This window comes from Mustelus asterias, chromosome 12 (genome assembly GCF_964213995.1).
Source record: "Mustelus asterias chromosome 12, sMusAst1.hap1.1, whole genome shotgun sequence".
In the NCBI taxonomy this organism is placed as follows: Eukaryota; Metazoa; Chordata; class Chondrichthyes; order Carcharhiniformes; family Triakidae; genus Mustelus; species Mustelus asterias.
Window position 1 is genome coordinate 41762387 of NC_135812.1, and position 18247 is coordinate 41780633.

The following is an 18247-nucleotide window of genomic DNA, read 5'->3' on the forward strand; positions in this document are numbered from 1 at the left end:
TTCTTTACTTTTCATTTAATTCCATTCCAACTTCCAAACACTTGTCCTACAGCATAATAATGGTATCAAAAAGGGGAGGGGCAGAAAACATAAAAGCTCATTAAGGATACTAATGTATCAACTTATAATAGAAACTACAGTCAATGCTATTTTCATTTGAATTTTTAACGTGTTTGTAACTAATTCCTTAACTTGTAGTTTAAGGGCCCTGTCAAATAAAGCAGTGAGGAACTTGGTGGAATTGTTCAATGGTCAACAGAAGCACACAGCGATACTGCCCTTGTGTTAATTTCTCTCCAAGACGGAATCATCTAGACCCACCAGAACAAGTTGTTCCTGGAATCATAGCATCCTCCAGCATATGAAGCCATCTTGTCTTTCAAAGTGAACACCTGTGCTGTTTAATTAGTACCACTCCACTCTCTTTCCCCATTGTCCTGAAAATATACCTATGTTGCTGGTACAGGAGGTGCAATGGACTTTTAGTCCAGCATTCCCTCCCTGATTGGGAAACATCGAATCCTACAGTGCAGAAGGAAGCCATTCGGCCCATCGAGTCCACACTGACTATAATCCCACCCCGGCCCCATCCCCATCCCCATAATCCCATGCATTTACCCTGTTAGTCCCCCTGACACTAAGAGGCAATTTAGCATGGCCAATCCACCTAGCCCGCACATCTTTGGACTGTGGGAGCTAAACCAGAGCACCCAGAGGAAACCCATGCAGACACGGGGAGAACGTGCAGACTCCACACAGACAGTGACCCAAGCCGGGAATCCTGACGCTGTGAGTCAGCAATGCTAACCACTGTGCCACCATGCTGCCCCAAATCATAGCATCAGGCAGCACAGTGGTACAGTGGTTAGCACTGCTGCTTCACAGCGCCAAGGACCCAGGTTCAATTCCCGGCTTGGGTCACTGACTGTGCAGAGTCTGCACGTTTTCCCAATGTCTGCATGGGTTTCCTCTGAGTGCTCCGGTTTTGCCCCATAGTCCAAAAGACATGCTGGTTAGATTCATTGGCCATGCTAAATTCTCCCTCGGTGTATCTGAATGGGTGCTGGAGTGTGGCAACTAGGGGATTTTCACAGTAACTTCATTGCAGTGTCAATGTAAGCCTACTTGTGATATTAATCAATTTAAACACCCACATCCATTCTATGCCTGTGGCAGTAAGATGGATAACGTTACCAATTCAAAGGTCTAGGTTGATAGACATGAACTATTCAATATCACTGCTCTGGCACAAATGTACCTCGCAGCAGATAATTTCTCCATAAACACCTTCTGGAAAGTGGAGTGTGTCCAGGTCAAGCAGAAAAGCAGCAATGCTCTCCTTAGTCAAATAGTTTGCTAACTGCGCCTCAGTTGGTGGTACTCTTGCCTCTAAATTCCAAGTTTCGAGGAGCAAGTCCCATTCCAGAGCTTGAGCACAATAATCGAGGCTGTCACTCCAGTGGAGAATGGGGGGGGAAAGCACTGAACAGTCGGAAGTGCTGTCTTTCAGCTAAGACATTAAACCGAGGCCCATCTGCCTGCTCGGGTGGCTGTACAGATCCCTTGGCACTATTTCGAAGATGAACAGGGGAGATATTCCTGGTTTCCTGGCCAATATTTTTCCTGATGTGGAGATGCCGGCGTTGGACTGGGGTAAACACAGTAAGAAGTTTAACAACACCAGGTTAAAGTCCAACAGGTTTATTTGGTAGCAAAAGCCACACAAGCTTTTGGAGCTCCAAGCCCCTTCTTCAGGTGAGTGGGAATTCTGTTCACAAACAGAGCTTATAAAGACACAGACTCAATTTACATGAATAATGGTTGGAATGCGAATACTTACAACTAATCAAGTCTTTAAGAAACAAAACAATGTGAGTGGAGAGAGCATCAAGACAGGTTAAAAAGATGTGTATTGTCTCCAGACAAGACAGCCAGTGAAACTCTGCAGGTCCACGCAACTGTGGGAGTTACAAATAGTGTGACATGAACCCAATATCCCGGTTGAGGCCGTCTAAAACCTCTAAATTCCAAGTTTCGAGGAGCAAGTCCCATTCCAGAGCTTGAGCACAATAATCGAGGCTGTCACTCCAGTGGAGAATGGGGGGGGAAAGCACTGAACAGTCGGAAGTTTGAGTTGCGTGGACCTGCAGAGTTTCACTGGCTGTCTTGTCTGGAGACAATACACATCTTTTTAACCTGTCTTGATGCTCTCTCCACTCACATTGTTTTGTTTCTTAAAGACTTGATTAGTTGTAAGTATTCGCATTCCAACCATTATTCATGTAAATTGAGTCTGTGTCTTTATAAGCTCTGTTTGTGAACAGAATTCCCACTCACCTGAAGAAGGGGCTTAGAGCTCCGAAAGCTTGTGTGGCTTTTGCTACCAAATAAACCTGTTGGACTTTAACCTGGTGTTGTTAAACTTCTTACAATATTTTTCCCTCAATCAACTTTTGATTATTTGGTCATTGCCACATTGTAGAAGTTGCTGTGCATTATTAGCTACCACTTTTCCTACATTATAACAGTAACTGCTCACAGTTACTGGTGCAGGAGGCGGCCATTCGGCCCATCGAGCCTGCACCAACAACAAGCCCACCCAGGACCTATCCCTATAATCCTAAAACCTATCCCTGTAACCTCATGTATTTATCCTGCTAATCCTCTTGACGTTAAGGGTCAATTTAGCATGGCCAATCAATCTAACCTGCACATCTTTGGACTATGGGAGGAAACGGGAGCACCCGGAGGAAACCCATGCAGACACAGGAAGAAGTACATTTCAAAGGAAGACATTTATGCCGTGTCACGATATGGTGGCAATCCAGATGCTTCATTTCCTGAATTTCAGAAGAACTTCATTGTCTGTAAAGCACTTTGAGACATCTAGTGACATCTTGCCAGATAGGTGCAAATCCTCCTAAGAAACCACTTGGGCATGTTACTCTAGAAATAATTTGGAAAAACAAAACATACTGAAGGTGCTCGGATCAGCTTCCAGTCTGATAATGATCGTCACTTCACTGACTGCTGTTCCTGAGTTAAGGAGGATTAAAATGAACTAAAAGTCCAGCCCTTCATCACATCCAATAACTCTGTTGGAAAAGTTTATAATTCAAGGTCCGAGATGAAGAGATGTGTCAGTTTTGATGCCTTTGTGGCAAAATATCTTTGTGTCCAATTCTCCCTTTACAACCTGGATCAAGGAATAAACAGGTTGCACTCAGCAGCATTCCCTTCACCATGTGCAGCCACACCAAGGGACTGTGCGCTGCAACAAACAGGTCACGTACAAAGGGAAATAGAGGGAATGTAGTTTGTGGCAAGAATGTTCAAGATGCTGCCCAAATCGACGAAGATTGGTGGACTGTATTCCCGGGAAATCAAGTCTAGGTTTTAATGCTCTCTGTAGTCCCACAGAGATCAGCCAACTCAGTGGCAATCTGATTTTTACTCCTCCAGGGCCTTGGACATCTGTCTCCTCTCCCTTTTCCTCCAGGCTCTGGCTGCCATTGGGTTGCAGTTCCATTCATCTCAGAAGTACATCACCGGCACATCATCCAAGTTAGGACGGGTCAGCATTTTTAAACAGGGAAAAGAATAAACACCATACAAATCATAGAAAATTGGCGTATCACATTTCCATACTCCTAGCCAGAATGGTGCTTCAGACGACAGCAGCAATGTGTGACAGCAATTGAGTAACATTCTCGTCTCTCACATGCTGCCAAATGTGTAATAATAGTGCATTAACATAGATTAACTGAATCCCTAAGGACCATGGAGACGCTGCCAGATCATTCACTCAGACTGTTCTTACTGAAGATGTAGATTTTAACTGCAACTCAAGAGTGAAATGACTACTCAAATCCACAGCATCTTCTTCACGAGCTATACACATCTTTTTCATCCAGGTGCACAGCATTTCAGTATATCAATGCTGACTCACATCAGACCTCCAACAGGCCCTGCCACAGCAGATGTTTGAAATTCACAACAGCACACGGGGGCAGCAGCAGCACAGTGCTGAATGGGCCACTGCGCATGCACCAATCTGTCAGTGGGGAGATCAGCGCATGTGCACTTGCCCCCACATCGCCGGCCTCCCAATTTCATTTGCAGCCCCTGCCCAATCATCAGTTCTGATCGCCCCCTCCCAACCCCCACTGATCCCATTGCAAAGTGTGCAGCGGGTCCCCCCTCCCACCACTGATTGCCCCCCCCCCCCCCAGCAGGCCCCGCCTCCTTTGCACTGCCAGGATGCTCAATGGGCAGTGCCAAGGTGCCAGGCTGGCACTGCCCAAGGAGTTGGGGAGCAGTTGTAAAGCCCACTGGTGGGAACCTCCCCCAACGTGGAGACACTCACAGGCGTGGACGCTACTATCCCGGGCCTGTTAATCATATGGAAATAGCCATTTCCATATGGTAATCAGCCCCATGCCAATTTCCGGCATTAGGCTGATTACGTGGGGGGAATAAAAAAGGCCTGGGAGACCTACGATCACTGGATACCAGTCGCAAGACCCACGACATGTCCACTGCTGATGTTCCCAGCCCGCTGCACTACTCGAGCAGCGCAGTGGGCTGGGAGAATCCTGGCCGTATCCACTCTAAACATCCAATGACTTCTGTTGGGAAGTATTGCTGAGGATTGAATCATGCCTTGGTTGGGGTTGTCTCTTTTAGCCAACAATCTCTGGACACTCATTGTCTGGACTTGTGCATAAAAATTCATGCCAGGTACCTTGGGCAGTGAATGTCACTGGACCCATATCATACAAACTCGGAGGCCTGGAGGCCATTCAGCACCTCCAGCCTCCAATCAATAAGATCATGGCTGATCTGTGTTTTGACTTCCACGTTCTTCATCCATCATCAATAACCTTTGATTCCTTTGCCTAAAAGGAATCTATTGACCTCTACCTTAAAAAATATTCAATGACCCCTCCTCTGACCATTTCTGAGGCAGAGTTCCAGAGTCGCACAGCCCTCAAGAGAAAAATAATTCTCCTGATCTGTCATCGAATTCCTACAGGGCAGGAAGCCATTTGGCCCATTGAGCCTGCACCAACTTTCCCACAGAGCATCTTACCCAGGGCCACTGCCCCCCCCCCCGCCCGCCCAACCCCATTCCCTTAAGCCCATACGTTTACCCCACTAATCCCTGAAACCTACACACCTTGGGACACTAAGGCACAATTTAGCAAGGCCAATCTGCCTAACATGCATATCTTTGGACTACAAGAGCAACCCTTAACGTTAAAACAATGCCCCCGAGTTCTTGGCTCACCCACATGTGGAAACGCCCTTTGCACATCCATCTTGTCAAGACCATTCAGGATCTTACAAACTTCAGCAACATTGCCATTCTCTAAGCTCCAGTGGAAACAAGTCTGGCCTGTCCAGCCTTTCCTCATCAGACAACCAACACAAAGCAATGGTTTCAGGAGGCAGGGGGAAAATGGAGGCTCCACTTAGCTCACTGTATAAATATCCATGAAACTAGAAAGAATAATGATGAAGAACAGCAGCAGTGGGAGAGAGTTAATCTTGAGACAGACTGTAATAAAATATTTATTGGGTACCAAACTCTGAATTATTTATTGAAAAACTCACCACATTATTTTTTAATGCTGACTGCACTTTTAACCGGTGCCTCCAGTGGCATTCCAAGATGAGCACATTGCATTGTCTGCTCAATTTTACAAGCTCACTTCCTACACTTAAAAGGCAAGTGCAGAATATTCAGCCTAAAATGACACTTCTTCTAAAATACATTAAAACTGTTTGTTTTTGACTATCTGGTACATAAAACGATGAAAGCAGCGCTTGCTAATGGAATTTCTGCAATGATGATTTCTTCCTTTAGTCCAGTGAGACTTTGCCGTCCCAGGGGTTTTCACTGTCACTAACAGAAAGTAAACCTCCTCCAGATCACCCTGCCTCAGTTGTAAAGGGTTTCAAGAATAACGGAATCAAAGACGTTTGCAGCACAGTGATTTGGCACATTGAACTCAGGTCACCTCTGGAAAAAGATATCCACTCTATCAACTACCCATTTACATTCTTCTCACAATAAGATTCCTACAGACTATTCTATGTTTAAAACATTGTGCAAAGGCGGTGACTAATCTGCTAGCTTCTTTTGATCATCTCCAATTTCCATCCTCCAGTTACTCATGCTACCCATGGAAACTCATCATTTTGAGTATCCAAATTAGATTTCTGCTTAAGCTTCTTCGTTAAATCAAGAGCAACAGTTTCTCCATCTCTCTTCATAACCATCATCTCTAATTTCCAGTATGACCCTAGTGACTCTTCAGCACCCATTACCTGGTTCTGAAATCCTTCGTAATGGAAGGTACACAAGTATTATAATTCCAGCCCAATGATTGTATTTTTATAGATTCAGCAATACCCGTTTTCATGCTGTTCCTTCCCATTCATAAAATCAGGGATATCATATCCTTTATTTTAATATATAAAACCGTGTTTAAACCCCCCCCAAATCTCTGCTCCTTGTACCAAATAGTTTAAAACTCCTTGCTCTTCCTCCCAAAATGTATCATCTCACATTTCTCCAAATCAAATTCCACCCAGAATTATCGAATAACATCAAATCCGTTATCTGCTACTAGGCCACACCACCAAAGTCCTCCGCTGCCCTAGTTCAGAACTTATTGGTTTCAATCCGGTCTCCCCTCATGCATTCTGCAAGTTCATCTTTTCCATGAGGCCCCACTCTCTGCTCTCTCAAACTGTCACACGAAGCACCTCCCTTTCTGGCTCACAGGATAGCGGACATTGTTAATGGCTTGTTCCTTGAAATCCGCCATCATCACCCCCATCCTCAAAAACAACAACCTGCACCCCTCACCCATGTAAACTATTATCCATTCCCCACTGTGTTTCCTCGCAAAGTCCTCAGTGTATTATCTCCCACATTCGAGCTCATCTTTCCTGAAATTCCATGTCCGAATTCCTCCAGTCAGGTTTCCATTCCTGCCAAGGTACCAAAACTGTTCTTACCAAATCATAAATAACATCCTGCAAGACTCTGACCCTATCTCAACCTGACTGAAACTTTGGACACAGTTGGTCACACCATCCTCCTCCAACACATCTCCATCATCCAGCTGGGTGCGATTGCACTCCATCCTGGTTCCATTTTTTAACCTAATCACAGTCAGAGAAATGCCATCAATGGCTTCTCTTTGCATTCCTGCATAGTTACCTCCGGTGCCCCCAAAAGGATTAATCCTTGGCCCTCTCCTATTTCTCATCTCGAGGCTGCTCCTGAGTGACATCATCCAAAAAGGAGTGTGTTAGTTTTCACGGATAATGCATTCTTGACCAGCCTCCCACATTTCATCTTCCATTAAATTGTGGTCATCCAAAATCCTGTTGCCCTTGCCCTAACTTGTACCAAATACAATTCACCCATCACCGCATGCTCTCTGACTAATACTGGCTACCAGTTAAACAATGCATTGAATTTAAAATTCCCAACTTTGCATTCAATCCTTCCATGGCCTGGCACCGCCATTGCTCTGCAACCTCCTCCAATCCTCTGAGATGTCTGTGTGCCAGGTTCGTGACCATCCCTCCCAGGTGTTAGTTGTTCCACCATTGGTGGCAGTTGGTAGCCAGTGCTGATAGTGAGTGAGTTGTAGGATTTTGACTCAGCGACAGTGAAGGAAAACAATATATTTACAAATCAAGATGGACTGTGGCTTGGGGGGGGGGGGGGGAACTTACAGGTGGTGTTCCCATGTATCTGCTGCCCTTTCCTTCCTTAAGTCATAACAAATAATCAGACCGTGAAATTTTCTCCGTGCTCTTCTCACTCAGGCCAGGTGAACTCCAGGCAGCGCAGCAGTTGCCGAAACCCACCGACAATGTGCGGGGGAGGTGAACTAAATGAGGACATGCCCCCTTTTTTACGGCACAAACTGCCACAAACCTTTGAATGTCCATTGAAATTGACAGGCCGGGGACAGAATCAGACACCGCAGAAGAGGCCCTTCGGCCCATCAAATCTGCACCGACACATTAGAAACACCTAAACTCCCACCTAATCCCATCTGCCAGCATTTGACCCATAGCCCTGAATGTTATGATGTGCCAAGTGCTCATCCAGATACCTTTGAAAGGATATGAGGCAACCAGCCTCGATCATCGTCCCAGGGCAAGTGTCTAAGTGGATTTAGGGACTGGGAAGTCCTGTTGGGGGAGTCAATTCAATAGTTACCCAGAAGTTTGAAGAGATTTTAATTCTTCTAGCTTTTTCTGGGTAATTATTTGTGCAATACGACTGCAGCCATCCAAAGTTTGAGATTTAAAAATCACATTTTGGATAGTTCCCAGCACAGGATAATTGCCCAGGAGGTAGGTAGTTCGTACTTCTGGGCAATTGCTGTGCAAATCCTTACCTCAGAAATTCTAAATGTTATAAATTGAGAAACAAGGTTATACCACAAGAGAGACCGAAGTAGGTGATAGGTGATGATTGTAGAATTTTGTGAAAGGAATGGGAGTAGACTTGTGTGGAGCATTAACACAGGCTGATCCAATTTCTGTGCCTTAAATTCTATTTGATGCATTTGCAACCTGAAAAAGTTGGAGCAGGGGAGAAAGAGTAAAAACAAATCAGCAGCTTCTATATTGTGCAGTCGGTCAAATCCGACATATTTTCCCAAGTACTGTCGTGAAGGTTTAACTTAGCCCAATGAGTGCTAATTACAGTAAGCATTATGCCCACACTGCACATTCAAAGAAGGAGTTACTTGATAGCAAACAAGAGTTTCCCTTTTCAAGGTTAGGCAGTGCTAAAGCTGATTGCACACATCAAAGATGGTCTCTGGGACAATCTTGTATCTGTTTAAGTCATTCTAAGTGCATTCTCTGCTGAGGTTGGAATTCAGTAAGAGTTTTAACAACACCAGGTTAAAGTCCAACAGGTTTATTAGGTAGCAAATACCATTAGGTTGGAATTGGCCAACTGCAGCTAAAATACAAGTCAGTGCAAAACAGTATGTGAGCAAAAGAAAGGATTTGAAATAAGCTTATAGCCTGATTCAATCTCGGACTCAATGCTGTGATACGTGGCACACAGATAGGGACAGCTTTACACACGGATACCATTCCTCTCTGGGAAGGCTTCATCTGAAGAGAGAGTTCAGTTGCAGTATTGATTGTTCCAGCACTGCCAACCCATGGCGTGCTGCTAATATCATCACAGGAAGTGGAAAGCATGGTGATCACAGTGCTCCAAAACAAGTTATCCTCATGCTGATTGATCGACAAGAAGTTTGCACTGACCACACCTGTCGTTTGGATTACACCAGTTAGCACAGAGGATGTTCTTCCTTTATTTCAGACATGAATCCAAAACAGAGTAAAAGTAGCAAGTTGAGTGGTATCAAATGCAGTCCAAATATGGCTGATTCTAAACTAAAGACATCCAATGTTGGTGGAATTTGAACCCTTTGAAATTTCCATTCTTTATGCAGAATGCTACATGTACATTTTCAATTCTAATCCAGCAGACAAAGCACTTTGGACACTGTTTATCAATTCCTCAACTTAACACTGATCCCATTATATAGTTTATATTGAAAACGGAATTTTCTTATCTTTTGCTCTTATAATGCTATCTATATTATCCCAGAACCAATAATTGAGCAGGTAACCGGTTTCCTGGACAGCTGTGTCGATGGTCCTTTGGGAGGTACAGACTGAAGCAGGAGTGTCTTTTTTGCCGTTACTCTCCACAATATCCAGGATCAAGATGAAGAATAGCCCAATCCACAATTACATCATCAACCCTGTGATAACCCTGCATGGGGAAATCACTAATTGGTCTGCCTGTTGGGCTTGTTGAATACGAGCTCCCTGAGGATTGGTAATTAGCCAGCCAGGTGGAGCTCATATATCGAACCCTGCATAAAGCAAGATCCTGAGAGGGTCCATTAACCTTTTAGTCCCGGTTGGGACCTGTTGTATTCACCACAGGCTTGTGGTTATTGTTTATTTCTATTTGTGCAATAAAAGCACGGTTCCTTCACAGCCGACTCCAGGAGTTATTACAAACCCTGAACCCCCTTTTCAGCCACTACTTCCTCCATCTATCCTTCATCTAATGAAAGCAGTCACTTGGCAGTTCTTTAAACAGGAGACACGACAGCAAGCGGCAACGTGTTATTCAGCCTTACGACTAACACAAATATTAGTCATCACCGCAAATACCAAACATCCACTTTCCAGAAAAAGCCAAGATAATCAGCTGGATAGGATGGTTCTATCACTGAGTTCAAGCTGTTGCCGATCTCTCCCCATCTCTAGCCCAAGCACACACCTGCCAATTTCTGTATCATATCCTACACCTTACCAGAGGTCAGTTAAATCAGCAAGAATGGAGGATCAAACCTGGGACCCAGTGATGAGTGAAGCTGCAGACATCAAACAGGAAACATTTCATCATTTTTTTCAATAAAACAAAATTGCTTCCGCTAATTTAACACCAAGATTACACCCTTCAAAAGGTTAGAGAGCTGATCGAAAAGAAAGCTTTTGGAATCACAGCACTGTCAATTCAAATGACTGGCGATCTTGGAAATGTATAGACTATTCTATCAGCTAAATAAATGATGCCAAACCACTGCAGTCAGTAACAGAAACACTGCAAAGGCTAGAGTACACATAGTATAAGCAAAAACTGTGGATGCTGAAAATCTGAAATAAAAACAAACGTTGGAAATACTCCTGAGGTTTAGCAGCATCTGTGGAAGAGAAAGAGCACAAATTCAGATCTGACCTGGAACGTAAACTCTTCTTTTCCTCCACCCATCTGCCAGACCTGCTGAGAATTTACAGCATTCTTTGTGACATAATATTTGTGCTATCTCACATTGCATAAAGGCACTGACTTTTACTGGGCAACAGTCCTCAGCTATGAGCTGCTTCTGGTACCCCAACCAGACAACAGCACTGAGACTGACAGGAATGTGAAAGGAGCATTTTCTGCTGCTGTATCCCACAGCTTCACCTATTGACATCAGCCTTCCAGTGACCTTGCACTCATAACTCAATTCAGTGTAATGTTTGGAAAATCAGGGCATACACTTGCAGCTTCCTAGGCATGTATGCTTCAAGTATGCCAAGCACAAAACATGGAAGATACCCTACAAGTGCTGGCGGATCATTCAACCATGAAGGGAGCACCACAGCAAGTCCTCATCCTGTCATCCCTGGAGGAACGAACGAACGCTGTGGGATACAGCAGCAGAAAATGCTCCTTTCACATTCCTGTCAGTCTCAGTGCTGTTGTCTGGTTGGGGTACCAGAAGCAGCTCATAGCTGAGGACTGTTGCCCAGTAAAAGTCAGTGCCTTTATGCAATGTGAGGTAGCACAAATATTATGTCACAAAGAATGCTGTAAATTCTCAGCAGGTCTGGCACGCACACACGTGCATGCACCGTAGCAGCAGGAGACACAGTAATCAGAGACCCTGGTCAAGTTCACCCACCACTGCCCAGGGGATGAATTTCCAAATGTCACCCCAGCCACCGACTGCCTTCATAGATACTCCAACTTGGTACTCACTGCAAACTGAATCTGGGGACCTCCATCTGTCCCAATGCTGCGCCAAGCCACCAGGGCTCTTCACAAACCACTCCCACCCCTTTAAATCAGCACAGCGATAGGATCCTACTCTCACCAGTCTCTTCCATTTGCAGTGTACATTTCAAGAGTTCAGACAGTTCATATTCGTCTGTATAAAGGATATCAGCAACAGGCAACAATCCTGTTCTACAGAAATACATGCTCCTGACCCAAATGCAGATTTTATTCCTTCAACATACTGCATGTCAAGAGGCTGTTTGTTTCAAATCTTCACACTGACCCCTTGGAGATCAGTGTGAAGCAGTGGAGGAATTGGCAGGCTGATCAACAGTCTGAACACACTTGGGACCATCTTTGTACCAGTCATCAGGTAGTTAGTTCTGTGTATTGGGAAGTTTTAAGGGCTCTGACAACGAGGGTGGTGGCTCCTATACCCACCGCACTATTGGTCCAAATTTCAACCCAGAATTCAAATCAAAAGCATCACTTGCCAGGTCTGTGGTGCTGGATTTGAAGCCAGAGGAACAATACTAACACGAGGCTAAAGGTTCTCTTCATGCCAGAGGTACAGAATAAAGAATGCCTCAATGTAAAGTGACAAATCGTCAAATTGCTTCAATTTCAAAGGCAGTAAGTACTGCTGGACTATGAGCACTTATCCATCACACCCTCTTGATTAGAGAAATGAAACTTGGCGCAATTGAAGAAAGTTTTTTCTTTCCTTGCCTCTGCCAGAAGACTTCATTTCATATCTGATACTTGCATCTAGTTCGCATTCACGTGCGAGCCGAATCAGCAGGCAGTGTGACCATTAGGGACACCTTAATCAAACCCACAGAAACTTTGCACGTTCATGCTGAGACCCCTCTGTTAATTTATACCAAGAACCAAACCGCTGGATAGCAACAGGATGAGATCTACCCCAAAAGGGATTTGGTTTCAGACCAGCACTAATTCTCCATTCAGATAAGTTTGCAGCTCACAGCAGCAAATCGATGCAATTCCAGGAAGAATTTGATCACTGTTCTCTGTAGACAGGGTGGAAACTTCCAACAATTACTGGAACTCAAAAAGTGAAACGAAGTGAAACTACAGAGGGTTCAGTTCAAATGACCATTAAAGGTTATTGTTTGGAAGATACAATTGGCAGCCTTCGGCTCATTCCACTGAACCTCCAGGGAGCACCAAGCATCCTAATTTGGTCATAGCAGCATGAGGTTAGTGCCGAGCTGTGGGGGATGGGAAGTTGACACGGAAAGTGGTTTCGTGTGAGGTAGCAATGCCAATGTTCTGCCAAGCAGCACTATCCCACTTTAACAAAGGCAAAACAGCCAACTAGAATCAGCATGTTAACCTTATGAAATAGTTCCAGCTTTTAATACTACCCTCTGGAACATATACCCAGTGAGAAAGGAAGATAGGCCACTAGCACATATTGTACTTGCTAGCTTCCCTATGACTGTCTCATGATTTGTGCTTCTTTGGCCGCGCCCACGCCGCGACGGCAGAGGCCGCGCCCACGCCGCGACGGCAGAGGCCGCGCCCACGCCGCGACGGCAGAGGCCGCGCCCACGCCACGACGGCAGAGGTCGCGCCCACGCCGTGACGGCAGAGGCCGCGCCCACGCCATGACGGCAGAGGCCGCGCCCACGCCATGACGGCAGAGGCCGCGCCCACGCCATGACGGCAGAGGCCACGCCATGACGGCAGAGGCCATGCCCACACCATGACAGCAGAGGCCGCGCCCACGCCATGACAGCAGAGGCCGCGCCCACGCCATGACGGCAGAGGCCATGCCCACGCCATGACAGCAGAGGCCGCGCCCACGCCATGACAGCAGAGGCCACGCCATGACAGCAGAGGCCATGCCCACTCCATGACAGCAGAGGCCACGCCATGACAGCAGAGGCCATGCCCACACCATGACAGCAGAGGCCATGCCCACACCATGACAGCAGAGGCCATGCCCACGCCATGACAGCAGAGGCCATGCCCACGCCATGACAGCAGAGGCCATGCCCACGCCATGACAGCAGAGGCCATGCCCACGCCATGACAGCAGAGGCCATGCCCACGCCATGACAGCAGAGGCCATGCCCACGCCATGACAGCAGATGCAATGTACCAAGGTGGAACTTTTCGGCCAGCTCATTGGCGAGAGATTTCAGACCAAGTACAAAGAACAAAGAATACAGCAAAGGAACAGGCCCTTCGGCTCTCCAAGCCTGCGCCGCTCATGTGCCCACTAGACCATTCTTTTGTATCCCTCTATTCCCAGTCTGTTCATGTAGCTATCTAGATAAGTCTTAAATGATCCCAGCGTGTCCGCCTCAATCACCTTGCTTGGCAGCGCATTCCAGGCCTCCACCACCTTCTGTGTAAAATATGTCCCCTGACATCTGTGTTGAACCTTGCCCCCCTCACCTTGAACCCGTATTCCCTACCTGCCCCCTTCAAGCAAGGTGAAGCCAATTGCAGCACTCCTAACCACTCTGCTGAACACAGCTCATCCAACACAGATCAGCAATATCAAATGTTGCATCTGCCCACTGATCCACAAGGATTCTTTGCAAACACTTATGATGTTGTTCGTGGTCTATGCAGAGTCAGTGCACAAGTTTACAGGGTTTGATCAAGTATAGTCAGACAAAGCTCATTTTAGAACATAAACGTTTGGCAAAGAAAAAGTTGTCCAAATACTCCATTTTAATGCTGTAAATTCTATGTAATCTCAGCTGTGAAGATTAGCACTATTGCTACTGTCAAGTGGGTGGGAGCAGGCGGGAAAGGGCAGAATCGGCCAGCCTCACCCTTCCTTAATTGCCATCTCCTGAACTCAGTGAATTGTGGATATGGACATAGAGTTAGGACAGGTACAGGTGTAATGCCCCCCCCAAGTCATTAAAAAAGCAGCGCACACTTATCGTCAGCAAGATGTCAAAACACTTGGGACTTCAGGTTGAATATAAACTCTTTAAACTGTCTAATCTAGAAAAAGTAACCATCTATTGAGCAAGCATTTGTCAAATCCCTCGCCAGCAAGGCCTGGCCTTTATGAAAGGACAGTAAGAAGTCTCACAACACAGGTTAATGTCCAACAGGTTTATTTGGAATCACGAGCTTTCAGAGTGCTGCTCCTTCATCCTTTTTTTCCTGTTCTTGGTGTGCATGCAGGTGTCGTAGTTCCATCGTCTCATTTGCTTGGCTTGGCAGTGTCGATGAAGGAGCAGTATTCCAAAAGCTCATGATTCCAAATAAACCTGTCGGACTTTAACCTGGTGTTGAGAGACTTCTTACTGTGCCCATCCCAGTCCAATGCCGGCATCTCCACTTTATGAACTATGACGCGGTTTAACCTACACCTCAATTTCCACAAATAAATGATTCGATAGTGCAGGGGAAAATCAAAAAGTATGCCTTTGACATGAATGTCAAGCTATACGAATTATAAAAAATAATTGTTTGGTTAGAGAGAGGTACATGAAAGTACCTGAAGTACTTTCATGTACGCTGCGCAGGTTTTACAGGCAGCATGTCCTCCCAGGAAGTGCCTGATGTTGGCACAGGGTGTAAAAGAGAATGGAAAATGCTTCAAGTTTCACTGCACTGACTTCTCTTCTCCAGGTCAGTCCAGACCCTGCAGAGGCCGACCGCTATGCATGCTGGAATTAAATCCCCAATTTGAACTCTTTGTTCCTTTAGCTGAAACCCATCCTGTTCAAAGGACCAAAAGTGGTCAAAACCATAGGACTGTTCCAAAATCGTTTCTATTTTCGCTTCTCAACAAAAAGAAATAAAATATTTTAAAGGGAAATGTAGCACTTTGTCAGAGCTTTCTTGATGTAAAAACAGGAAGGCAGTGACTATGTGTCTGACCTTTGCTGGAATGCAATGGAATGACTCAGTGAAACACAAAAATGTGGATTCAGATAGTGTCAGAAGCACTGAAAGAGATGAATTTCCTGTCACCGGGACTAGCAAGAAAAGAAAATAGGGTTGGAATGTGAAACAGCACTAATCATAGAATGATCCAACACAGGAGGCCTTTCTGCCCATCATGCCTGTGTCAACTCTTTGCAAGTATTAATCAATCACATTCTCCTGTTCTTCCCCCATAATTCTGCAAATGCTTCCTTTCAAACATTTATACAATTACCTTTGGAATCTGCTTCCTCTGCTCTTTGATTAGAGCAACTCACTGTCTAAAAATTGTGTCTCACCTCTGTTTCTTTTCTCCAATTATCTTAAGTCTGTGTTCCATGATTATCAACCCTTCTTCCACTGGAAACAATTCCACCTCGCGTCATCCATCAAAGCCCATCATGATTTTAACACATCTATCCCAAAACAGTGCCCAGAATTTGCCACAACACTCCAACTGGAGCCTAACCAATGTTTTAAAGCTAAGAATCTAACAAAGTCCATTTTGAACAGTTTGTCTCAATGGTCAGAAGGATTCAGGTGCAGCTTCAGATCTCTTCAGAGTTCACAGAGCACAGCTGGGCATTGCTGTGGAAAGGTGGTTATGGAAACAGCCAGGCATGCTGACAGATTATAGCCTCATCTAACAATCCCCCACCCCACCCAATATCAATTCCCCGCCTGAAAACTCCCCAATCCAACAACCACTGCCTCCAACCCAGCCAACCGCAACCCCCACACCAGCCCCCACAATCCAACCCCTCCCTGACCAGACGAGCACCCTCCGCAACCCCCACCTGTCTACTCACTAACCCACCCATTCACCTGCATTCAAAAACTGGACCTTTAAACTGAGAGCTCATATTTTAAAAAGGAGGGGGCTTCACTTCTTTCCTGATTCTACTCTGCTCCAACAGAGTTCCGAGCAACTCTTTTGACAGTCGGAAACCTAGGAACTCTGAAGAAATGTGCAGTGAGCGCCAGATTAGGAATCTTCAAGCGCAGCAGCAATCAGCTCATTATTGTTACTGCTCAAAAGATTCAAGCACATATTCATTAACTTCGGACCTACTATTCCAATTGGGAATTCAGCATGAAGAGGTCATTACTGATTCAATGATTTGGAAAATATGATAGTCAAGAACAACAAGGTCCTGAAGCAATAATTAACCAACACATTTAAACTATCAGTGCTAAAGACACATTTAATCTCTTCCCTCACATCAACAGAAGCAGAACCGAAATACACTCTAGGTTCACTTCTAACCATTTCCATTGAAGGGAAAGAATGGAAATTAGGTGTAAAGAAGCAATTGTCTAGCAGCCCAAGGCGATCCAATGACCGCCCCCCAAAAAAATCTCAATGTTAAATGAAGTTGGGGAGGGGTGGAATTTTCACAGTAACTTCATTGCAATATTAATCTAAGTCCACTTGTAGCAATAATAAATAAACTTGAAGAGTGCTGCACTGGCTAACAAATCAATGATAAACATTTTCCCTCAACTGTATTCCTGTTGAACTTACCCTGGCCTGGTCAACATTCCTTCTCAACTGGCATTAAATATTATGGAATTGTAATGTGCACAAAACAGCTGCCACGTTACACTGCAATTGAACAATGATTAATCGTGAAGCACCTGAGATGTTTGTAAGAGGCACAAGATCCAACATTTATTTGCAATTCAATCTCAGAAATATGATGATACTCAGCGTTAATTATACGGTTAAAAAGGTCAGGTAGGCATTTAGCCATCAAAGGCCAATATCCACTCTGAAGTAATAAAGAGTTTAACAGGTCAGCACAATGTAACTGCACTAAAAGAAATCTAATGTACAGTATAAATTTCAGAGCTTTTCATCATTCTTTTGTTTTGGTAGTGCCCAATGCACATTGAGACGCTTGAATTCTATAAGCAGGTTGCTCACACAACTTGATGCATTTAAGGCAAATCTAGATAATTACAAGAAGAAGAAATAAAAGGAAATCTGGAAAGATAAAGTGGAAGGAAGTTCATGGAGAGCATAAATTTTGGCAGACACACGTTTTGGCCTGTTTCAGTCTTGTAAATCCTATGTAATGGCAACTACAGTACGTCATTGGTGACAGCAAAGAATGGATAGCAGTATTGGGCAGAATCTGAAGTACATCTGAAGTGGGCAGCACGATAGCACAGTGGTGAGCACGGCTGCTTCACAGCTCCAGGGACCTGGGTTCGATTCCCGGCTCGGGTCACTGTCTGTGTGGAGTTTGCACATTCTCCTCGTGTCTGCGTGGGTTTCCTCCGGGTGCTCCGGTTTCCTCCCACAGTCCAAAGATGTGCGGGTTAGGTTGATTGGCCATGCTAAAATTGCCCCTTAGTGTCCTGAGATGAGTAGGTTAGAGGGATTAGTGGGTAAATATGTAGGGATATGGGGGTAGGGCCTGGGTGGGATTGTGGTCGGTGCAGACTCGATGGGCCGAATGGCCTCTTTCTGCGCTGTAGGGATTCTAAGATTACACAAGCAGTAAACTTTATCCCAATGCAATTGTGGTCTAAGTATTTTTTTGAAACCAAATGCAGCTAGCTAGAATCAAATGAATTCTATCTTAATGCAAGATATTCCTGACTATTTAAAACTTTATATTGTCTCTCAAACCAATGTAAATCCCCAAACAGAATATGGGTTAAATATACTAAATGATGTATTCAAATGTTGCG

At 45.0% G+C, this 18247-nt stretch overlaps 1 protein-coding gene across 3 annotated transcripts in view; it reads right to left on the minus strand.

The window, feature by feature from the left end:
- hip1 (huntingtin interacting protein 1) overlaps nucleotides 1-18247 on the minus strand; it is a 277810-nt gene that overhangs the window by 178887 nt on the left and 80676 nt on the right. The window lies entirely within an intron of this gene.